Raw genomic sequence first — 11,347 nt, forward strand, 5'->3', positions numbered from 1 at the left:
TTCAGGATCCTTCCAATCTAATAGCATTGCACTTCTATCGGGATTAGTCGCCACTCCTAGGCCTCGAAGCGATTGAGTGGCTTGTTGTAATGGCCAATGTTTTGGCCATTCTTGACGAGAGATGATGCTAAGGTCTGCACCTGTATCCAGTAGCCCATTAAATTCATGTCCTTGAATATTTAGTTTTAGCATGGGGCGAGAATCTAAATTTAAAGAAAGCATAGCCCAATCTACACCTGTGGAGCCTAATTCCTTGGAACCTCTTTCTACAACATGACTGGAAAATTTATCATGTAGGCTTGGTATTATTAGTAACTGTGCTATTCTATCTCCTGGTGAAATTACTGATATACCCTTTGGAGAACTGGCTATAATTTTTATTTCACCTTCATAATTGGAATCAATTACCCCAGGACTTATCAAAAGTCCTTTTAGAGTAGAAGAGCTGCGTCCCAATAATAAGCCTACTGTTCCTTTGGGAAGAGGTCCTTTTACCCCTGTGGGAATGATTTGAACTCCCATCTCTGGAGTTAGTACTGATTTGGTGGAGGCGCAGATGTCCAACCCTGCGCTCCCTCTGGTTTGTCTGATGAGGGATCTGATGTGCTGGGCACTACCTTGATGGGGTTGCTGGGTTCCTCCAGTGCTCCGTATATTTGTGGTTTGGGGCCCCGGAGCATTGGGGCCCCCTGTCCATTTTTTGGCAACGGAGCCCGATGCCTTTGTCCACGATATTGTGGATAAACACCCTGTCCTTGTTCGTTTTTTGATAATGGAGTACCCTCTATGGTGGTTTGAGGACGGTATTCATTAGCCCAATATAATGGAGTACCCTCTATGGTGGTTTGAGAACGGCATTCATTAGCCCAATGTCTCCCTCTACGGCATCGTGGGCAAATACCCGGTATTCTACTTGTTTGATACCTAGTTTTGTTAAACCCTCCTCCTATGGGGCAATTCCTTTTAAAATGTCCTGTTTGTTGACAATTGTAGCATGTTCTTGGCCTGGCATCTAAAGCCTGTTTTACTGCAGCTGCCACAATTTGCCCTTGTTCATTAATGTCTCTGGCATCTAAAACCTGTTTTACTGCAGCTGCCACAATTTGCCCTTGTTCATTAATGTCTCTGGCATCTAAAGCCTGTTTTACTGCAGCTGCCACAATTTGCCCTTGTTCATTAATGTCTCTGGCATCTAAAGCCTGTTTTACTGCAGCTGCCACAATTTGCCCTTGTTCATTAATGTCTCTACATAATTTAATATATGTGTTTAAATCTTCCTGTTTCCATGGTCTAATGATATCTCTACACCAACGATTCGCTTGGTCATAAGCCAGTTGTTTTATAAATGGCATTGCTTGTTCTGTATTCCCAAAAACTCTGGTAGCTGTTTGAATAAGCCTAACTACAAATTCAGCGTAAGGTTCATTAGCTCCTTGTATTATCTTAGATAATTGACCTTGTAAACCTCCATGTTCTTGTAAAGTCTTCCATGCCCTAACTGCATCTACAGCAATTTGTAAATATACACCACGATCATATGCAAGTTGTTGCTGCCGATCCTCATAAGGTCCCTTTCCTAACAACATATCTAGATTTCTCTGAGGATAACCAGCTGCTGCATTTCGACTAGCCGTCTCTTTGCAAAATTCCTCATTGGCAACCTTCCATAACAGGTATTGTCCTCCATTTAGCACAGCTTTACACAAACTAGCCCAATCTGCTGGCGTCATGCTTAAGTTGGTAATGGATTCGACCAAGCTTACAGTGAAGGGTGCTTGAGGACCATAGGTTGTTACAGCCTCTTTTAGCTCCTTCACTGATTTGAAATTTAAACCCTGGTAAGTTCGCTGCCCTCCTACCTCAAATACAGGGCATACTTGAGATCCTGTCTCAGGATCCCAACTATCAACTGCGGGGGTTGGGAGTCTCTTAGCATATGGAGGTGGTGCTGTTGATTGGACACTTATGCCCTCTGGTGATAGAGTGCTGTTAGTAGCAGTCTCCTGTAGAGGTGGCGCTGTTGGTTGAACACTTACGCCCTCTGGTGATAGAATGCTGTTAGTAGCAGTCTCCTGTAGAGGCGGTGCTGTTGGTTGGACACTTACGCTCTCTAATAAAAGGGTCTTATTAGCAGTCACCTGTTTTAACTTTTCCCCTGATAGATTTTTCTGCTCTAAACTTCCTTCCTCTGTCTCACTATCTCGAAAGACCTTCTCTTTTACTTGAATCTTTTCCTCTTTCTGACTAACTTGAGAGACTTCCTCTTCTACTTGAATCAATATGTCTTCTTCTTCCTCTACCTCTGTCTGAACTGAAGGCTTTGGACTAAGCAAACTAGATACCAACGTCCACGATGACAATGTGCCAACTGGCAGAGTCCCTGGGTTGTTCTTTTCTATTCTTTTTAAATCTTCACCATGATGGTTCCATTGTGATATATCTAACAACTCCTCCTTAAAAAGCCATGGGCTATATTCTTGTATTATATCAACGTATGCCCTGACTGCTCTTGATTTTACTGGGAAGCTTCCTTCCTTTAACAATTTACTTAACAGTCTTTCGGTTTGTTTTTTACTAATTGCTGATCCCGTATTTATACTATAATACAACCCAGCAAGATAACAGCAAATAAAACCGAGACAGAATCCAATAAAAAGGGAACCACACAAAATCATTATAACAGCCTTTCTATCCTCCTGACATATGTATCCATCCTTTCTCCCTATCTGTTCCTCAAACGCAAATAGTTTTTCCTCAGATGTGAGTGGTTTTTCTTCCCTCTTACTCATCTCCAGGGACAGGAAAGTTAAAACAAAAACGAAGCAAAACAAAAGAGGAGACTTAGAATGGCTCCCCATCCTCTCGCCCTGCCCTCAGGGGCGAGCAGTTTACTTACCCTCAGTTGCTCCCCGTGCGAGCCACCAAATGCCGAAGTCTGGCTTGGCACAAATCAGGAGCCACTTGTCAAAAAGAAACTAACTTTATTTTTAGAACTACAAACGCCAAACAAAACAGCTCCAGGGAAAAACCCTCAGAGCCCAACTGCCACCACCGGCTTCCACAAGCCTCTCTCCCCCACACCAGCCTCTCCACCTCCCACAATCCTCCTCTCTTGAGGCCGATTGGCTGGGTTGCGTGGGTAGAGCCAAAGAAGTCACCCAATGAGCAGCTCCGTGGAGGAGCCAATCAGCTAGATGTTGCTGGGGCCGCTGTGAGCCAATCACCGCAGAGGAGCCAATCAGCTAGATGTTGCTGGGGCAGTCTGAAGCTTGCTGGCAGCTGGAAGTTTGCTGGGGCCCCTTTGGCTGTGGCTCTCAACAAACCATCACATGGAGACCACACTGCATGTGTCTGAGAGCTCCCCAAAGGGCCCCATTGGGTTTAATAGGCCCTGTAGGGTTATTTGTACCAGGTAGGCAGTAATGCAGACCAGGGGTCCATGAGTCCAGAAGCTGATCTTGCTGCAGAGACTCATGCACCCAAAATAAAACTGTCTTCCCTCCCCACCACACACATACAGAATAGAAACAGTGAAAACCAAATTGCATGTTCCCAAGGACAGGGGACAATGGGAGACACACACTCCCACTGCTTCACTGAGGTTCTGAAGTCCTGCTGAATGGACTCAATGAGAGAGATCCCCTTAACTGGGGAGAGGAAGGTTCTATAATCAGGTCCTGATTCTGCCCCAGAGGTGGGAGTTCTGGGCCTTGGCTGTGCCCTGCAGGAAGAACCCTCCTTTTCTGTTACTCTCTGTGACCACATCTTAAGGGGCCTTAGACAATGTCCTTTTTCAGGATTCAGCATCTCCTCCTACCTTCCTTCTCTAGAAAGTTGGATCCAAAGATCATTTTCAGTGTGTTACAAACCATTTTGGTTTTTTTGATAGTATCCCTCTCTCAAAAACCTAGTCAACTTCTTATCTATTTAATTCTAATCAACTGATTATCAACTCTGTGCCATTGTCATCCAGAGATCTTAAATCTTCCCCCTTTCCTCCTCACAGCCTCTTTCTGTCCTTCTCCCTCTTCCTCTCTTCCTCATCCATTAATTTCAAGAAGTTGCCTCTCTCCTTTTCTCCGTGGCCTCTTTTTGACCAACTAGAAAGATTCCTTTATCATCTTAACTATTTAAATATATTTTTAGCTTTATTGATTTTATTTTTTTTAAATACAGGACAGCGGAATGCATTACAATTCTTATTACACATATCAAGTACAATTTTTCATATCTGTTTATATAGAGTATGTTCATGCCAATTCATGCCTTTACATATATACTTTGGTTTTTTGCGTTATAATTCTTATTATACATATATACCACAATTTTTCATATTTTTAATCATATATAAAGTATGTTGGCACCCAATTCAAGTCTTCAAACATGTACTTTGGATAATGATGTCCATCACATTCCACCATCCTTGCTAATCTCCTGCCCCCTCCCTTTCCCTCTCTCCCTTCTTCCCTATCTAGAATTCATCTAATCCTCCCATGCTCCCCCTCCCTACCCCACTAGAAGTCAGCCTCCTTATATCAGAGAAAACATTCGGCATTTGTTTTGGGGGGATTGGCTAACTTCAGTTAGCATTATCTTCTCCAATGCCATCCATTTACCTGCAAATGCCATGATTTTATTCTCTTTTAATGTTGAGTAAAATTCCTTTGTGTATATATGTCACATTTTTTTATCCATTCGTCCACTGAAGGGCATCTATGTTGGCTCCACAGTTCAGCTATTGTGAATTGTGTTGCTATAAACATTGATGTGGCTGTGCCCCTGTAGTATGCTGTTTTTAAGTACTTTGGGTGTAGTCCAAGGAGAGGAATAGCTGTGTCAAATGGTGGTTCTATTCCCAGATTTCCAAGGAATCTCCATACTGCTTTCCATATTGGCAGCACCAATTTGCAGTCCCACCAGCAATGTATGAGAGTGCCTTTTTCCCTACATCCTTGCCAACACTTATTGTTGTTTGTCTTCATGATAACTGCCAATCTGACTGGAGTGAGATGAAAAAACTATTCAAATATACTCAAATGTGTGTGTGGTGCAAACACTTATTTGAGTCCTTGCTACAAGTCCAAGTTTTACCCATCCTTTCCTGCTCACACACTTCTCAATGTTAGCTTCTACTGTTTGGAGAAGCAGTGGCCTCCTCCAAATGCCCACATCGCTGGACTTCTGAACTCTATTCTATTTTCAGCCAACACATACCACTAACATTCTGCTTTGTGAACTGTTCCCTGTACACTAGAAGTTCATGGAATGATGAGCTTAATTTTAGATACTATGAGTGGTGTGGTTCCCAGTTATCTCAGCACCACTTGACATGGAACCTATCCTTCCAATCTCCATAAAGTGGAGACTTTCACCTTTGCCGAGGTGCTAAAAATTCAGAGGGAGCAAAATGAATAAGTGGGGAGAAAAAAATAATTTTGAGATGCCTATTCAGTATACCTACACTATGAGTTTGGATTCCAGAGAAGGGATGATTTTTTTTCATATTTTTATTGGTACCTTATAAGCATATATAATGGTGGAATTCATTGTTACATATTATTACATGCACAGAATAACAATATAATTTGGCCAGTGTCATTCCCCAGTATCTCCTTTTCCCCTTCCCACTTCATTCCCCTTAGTCCCAGGGAGGGGTATTGAAGATAGAAATGAAGGAGTCATCATGCTCATGCTTGTTTATGGACTAAGAAACATGACTAAATAAAGGATGAACTGATCCTGATGGATTTTTGTATTTAGATGTCTTAAACAGAGCATTCTTCAAGCTAAATTCAACACTGGTGACTTTTTAAATTTTATGCAACCTCTTCCGCATCTCTTATTTCCACCCTTCAACCATGAAAATCATCAACTTTGAAAGCACGGTTACCAGGAGAAACTGTGCGCGGTGTCTGGGGTGCAGAGAAGATAAAAGCTTGTGAATCTCCAGTCGCCCAAGATGATCTAAGCACATTTCAGGTCCAACAATCTCTGACTGTTTAACTATAAATTAAATGCACCATGCTTCTTTTATTATAGACACTCTGAAATATTAAAGAAGGTTAATAATTCAGGCTAATCTTGAACAAGTTCAAAGCTCCAACACTAATGATTTGAGAGAGCTTGACTATTTCTGAGACTTCCATATCATGCAAAAATACCCCTCTCCATCAATCCTACTGTCACCCCTCAGTAAGTGGACTCTAAAAAGATATTACAAGGTGCATCACTTTCATACATCTCTAGGGACAATTCCAGAAGCTGAAATAAGTCTGCTTCACTATCCTCATTCTTCTAAGGTAAACAGTCAATTTGAAGTAGGTGGAGTCTTTGGCTTTTAATGCACACGAATAAGTATGTCATTCATACACACCAAGAAACTTAGCAACATGGCATTTAAATATTTTACTGACTGGGTACGTTCATTAGATACCTGATTCCCAGCTTGAATTAAGAATTTATTATTCATCTTTCTCCAAAGCCCATTTTAAATCTAGGCGTTTGTCAACATGTTCAAAGAATGACACCATCTACTGTAATTCATTTCTCTCCTCGTTTATTTTCCCATTCCCCTCACAACCTCTTATATGTAATTTTGTATAACAATGAGGGTCTCCCTCCATTTCCATGCAATTTCCCTTAAGAAGATGGGAGGGGAGGGAAGGGAGGATAGTAGAGGATAGGAAAGGTAGCAGAATACAACAGCTACTAATAGGGCATTATGTAAAATTGTGGATGTGTAACCGATGTGATTCTGCAATCTGTATTTGGGGTAAAAATGGGAGTTCATAACCCACTTGAATCTAATGTATGAAATATGATATGTCAAGAGCTTTGTAATGTTTTGAACAACCAATAAAAAAAGAATAAAAATTTTTTAAAAAAACTGCTCAAAATGAAAAAAAAAAAAAACAAAGAATGACACCAGATCCCCAGAAATTTAGATCTAGGCCCCAGATGATCAAAAGTGACCTACAAGCATCATAAAATTTAAAAGCAAAAATAGGGCTGCACATTGATTATCTATAAAACCAACAGAGAGGTACTTCATGGCATATTAACAGCCAGAAAGGATAGTAGGTTCTACCATCAAAACCAAGATTCCAAACTAAAAACCAAGGCCATTGTTAAATGAATACTCTTTTGAAAATCCACAAAAAATATTTTATGAAAAAATATGCATTCATCATGGCAAGTGAGGATTGTGTATAATCATGGGTCCTGGTGAAACACTCCATTGGTGTATGTTCAGGATGGAAGTGTAGCTTTCCTTCAGTGGGAAACTAGATTAATTGAACCCTGGGAAAATGGTGTTGATACCTAGTAAGTAAGTATGTCATTCATACACACCAAGAAACTTAGCAACATGTAAGAGCCATGAGGCTCAGAAGATGATTAGAGGAGACATATACTCTTTGCAAAAAGAATAGCACAGATAGAATCAAACATTATTTTTTTTTCCTTTGTTTAACTTGAATTTTCTTGACATGCTCTCATTTCTTTACTTCCTGGACACCCTCTTCACATGCTGGATGTGATCCTCCTGTTCAACCTGTCCCTGTCAATCTCCTTCCTCATCACCTATGGACCCTGTATTCCAGCCCAAAACAGAACTTTCACACCATTCAGCGGTTCCTATCTTTACAGGGTCCTTTGAAAATCCGATGAAAGCTGTGAGTCTTCTATATGAAAATAAAAATGTGCATGTCCACACACACCCACAAATTTTGCATTTTGTTCAGGGGAGGCACCTACTCTGGACTAAGAGTCACTACCTGCATGACAGTGACCTCCTGGCCCCCCACTCTTCACCCTGATCCTCCCTCTGGACTCCCAGGTTGCCTACAAGTCAGTGTAAGGACAATGAGGACACTGCTCTCTATTGAACCCTAGGCACCTACATTTTAAGAAGCCAAAGAACATTTGCAAAGTAGTGAAAGAAGAATTTTAACTTGTGTGTAAAATATTTTGTAAGTAAGAGTAAAGCTTGCAAAAGTGTATGTGAAGCATCACCTTAACAATGGAAGCATGTGTTTAGGGAAAACAAACAAAACTTAAAAAGGAAGGAGACATATCAAAATTTACCCAGAGGATATTTCAGGGGGTGAAATTATAGATTTTTAAAAAATATTTTATCCCTTAGACTTGACTTTATTTCACTTTTTTTTTTAAAAAGAAGCAGATGTAGCAGTATATACTGGTCAGTTTTTTTCCTATCATGACATATTTTGAAGAATGAAAGTGTAAATTTTGTATCTCCCTCTTTGCTCCCATTCCCTCTTTTCTCTCCCCAATAGAACAAATCCCGATACTCCGAATTCTAGGTTATATGAAAGAAATGTAAACATTGTCAGAATCAAAATGGAGTCACTTGTGTCAACCCTAACAACAACAAAACAACCAAAAGGTAAATAAGGCTGGGAGGTTAGGAAGAAGTGTCCTAGGCACTCACAATGGTCCAATACTAACTACCCCAGAAGACTCTGCTAGAGTTAGGAGTTTTCACAGAAGCCACCACAGCCATGCATGAGGAGTGGCCCCACGGGACATCTGCCCTTTTCAACCCTGGACTGAGTCACTCTTGTAATTAATTATTGTGGCTCAGGAATTATGGTGTCAAAATGTTTGATGTAATCAAACATTTAGAGCCCTCAGGAGCTTGATTGTTTCCACAAGAAGAAAGACTCAAGCTTCATTCAGCTGAGTTATATCCCCAGAGTTACGACCCAACTGAAAGCAAGAGTGGAAAGATGTTGGCCATGAGACCCACAACTGGAGAATCTGTAAGCCCTGGAGGTGGAGCCAGAGGGTAGTTTGAACTGTGGTAGAGTTGGCTGGTTGTGGTAGAGTTTTCTTGTTGAAGAGAGTTGACTTGTATGGCCCCAGAAAGGTTGGAGGGACCAGAGGAGCTCCTCTTTCCTAGAGAAGAAGGAAATTTTAATCATGACCAAGGGGAAACATGTCATCCCTTGGTTCGATTTGCAGAAATAAAACAAGATGGTGTTTTCTGCACTTGAAGCCTGTGTGGAATGGTGCACACTTTTTGGTATTTGAGTGATGGTTGTTTTCTGCTGCAGCCTGTTGACATTAGCCTTTGGTTTTTTAGTTGAAAAATACCTTAGGCTGAAAGGCACATTTGAAAGAAGCCAGTTCCATGTCTTCAAAAATGGGCCCTTCAGAGCTTCTTTAAATCCACTGTAGGAAAGCGGGCAGGGCTCTCCTCCACACCCTGGGCTCCCCTCACCCAAACAGAGCCATTCTGCCTTCATGTTGATTGAATACAGTTCCCTATTAGATCCCATTCACCCCCAAACCATACAGCTCTCCAATATAGGGAAACCTCCAGTCTCCCACTTCACTGAGGGAGGTGAAATTATAGATTTTTTCTTTAAATATTTTATCCCTTAGACTTGACAAGGGAATTACCAGATCCCCCTGCTATAGTGGCAATTTTAGCTGGAGTGGTAGGTCTCTGTGTTCTTTTATAGTAGTAGTCAGACACTCTCCATCTTGGCAGAGTGATTCTGGGGGCTGGAGAATTTTCCTAGGAAACCTTTCTGGATCCTTCTTCTTCTGCCTTCCCAACAATTCTTTAAGGGCCTAGTTCCCTGTATTCAATCCATTTCTGTATAAACCATCTAGGTGGATTCTGTTGTCTGCAATTTAACCCATATTGAACTATGTCATCTTGGCCAACCTGATAAGTGAGAAAAAAATGAGAAAAATGAGAAAAAAAATTTTAATTTGATGTGCTCTCAATGTGAGCAAAGTTGAAATGCTTCTTCTACATTTAATAGACATTTGTATTTCCTTTCCTGTTGACAATCTATGCTTTTAAGAGATTATTACCCACCCCATTAGTCATGCTTATTCTCCTATTGTCTCTTCCATGAGCTTTTAGGTTTTCTTTTCACATTTAGATCTTTAATGCAACTGAATTCTCTATATGGGTTAAGGTAAAAAGCAAATTTTCCAAAATTATGTATTAGCATCTTTCATCAGATATCATATAGGCATGAATTTGTCCCAGAGCCATTTCTGTTCTGTTCTATTGACCTATTTATTACCTGCTTGGCACCAGTAGCACGCTGTTCTATTATATTAATATTGCAATACTTCTTCCTATGTGGTAGGGCGAATCTCCCTCAGTGCTTTTCTTTCTGATAATCATCTGAATTATTATAAACATTTATTCTGCTCTCTAAATTTAAGAATAGTTCTATTGAAGTCCTTAGAATATCACACTAGAATTTGTATTGGAATTGTATTAAGTTTACAAAATAAAAGAATATTAATATCTCTTTGAAGTTAACTTAATCACATTTACTCACATATTTTTATGTCTCTTAATTAAACTTTACAATTTTCTTTATTGGTGTTTTGTATTAAACTCTGTCAATTCCTAAGTACTTTAGAGTCTTTAAAACTACTGTGAAAGGCTCATTTTCCATTTTCCATTTTATTTGTGGGTAGTTATTGATGTTGTACATAAATATTATAGATTTTTGTAAATTGACCTTGTATCTAGCAATCTCAATGAACATTCTTATTAATTGGTTGTTGATTATTTTGTGCTCTCTGTGTTTTAAAAAGCAATATGTAGGGTCAAATAAATCCATATAATCTCTTTCCTTTTCTTGTGTGATAGTATTTCCTTTAATACCATGTAAAATCTGGCATCGAGAGAGAACATCCTTAATTTCTTCTTAATTCTAAATGCATTGAAAGTATCTACATTCAGTATGATGTTTACTGTAGGTTTTGCATTTATGAAACTCCATCAAGTGAAAGAAATCTCTTTGTAGCCCTGCTTTGCTAAAATGTTTTCCATTGTTTTATGGTTATTGACCCATTCGTTGTGGTTAAATTAAAAACAGAAAGACATACAAAATGTTGACAAGGATGTACTCACTCCAACAGCTGCAGGGAGTGTGGATTGGCACAACCACTAGAGCAGGCATGGTCAGTTCTTGTTTCTGTCTACACCACAGACTGAGTGGCTTAAACAACAAACACTTATTGCTCACAGTTCCGGGGATCAGAAGTATGAGACCAGCTCACCAGGCAGATCCTCTGTCTGGTGAGAGCCTGCTTACTGGTTCATAGATGGCAGACTTTTTGCTGTGTCTTCATGTGACAGAGAGAGGAAATAAACACTCTGGAGACTCTGATGAGGGATCCACCCTCATGACCTCATCTAATTAAAATTGCTATCCAAAGACACCAAGTCCTAATACCATCACAGTAGAAGATGTTTCCACATACAAATTTGGGGAAGGCATTCATTCCCTAACAGTTCTCTACCAAGTACCTCTCGACTCTTCTGTGCTCCACTTCCCAGCTTCTC

This window comes from Ictidomys tridecemlineatus, chromosome 7, assembly GCF_052094955.1.
Source record: "Ictidomys tridecemlineatus isolate mIctTri1 chromosome 7, mIctTri1.hap1, whole genome shotgun sequence".
NCBI lineage: Eukaryota > Metazoa > Chordata > Mammalia > Rodentia > Sciuridae > Ictidomys > Ictidomys tridecemlineatus.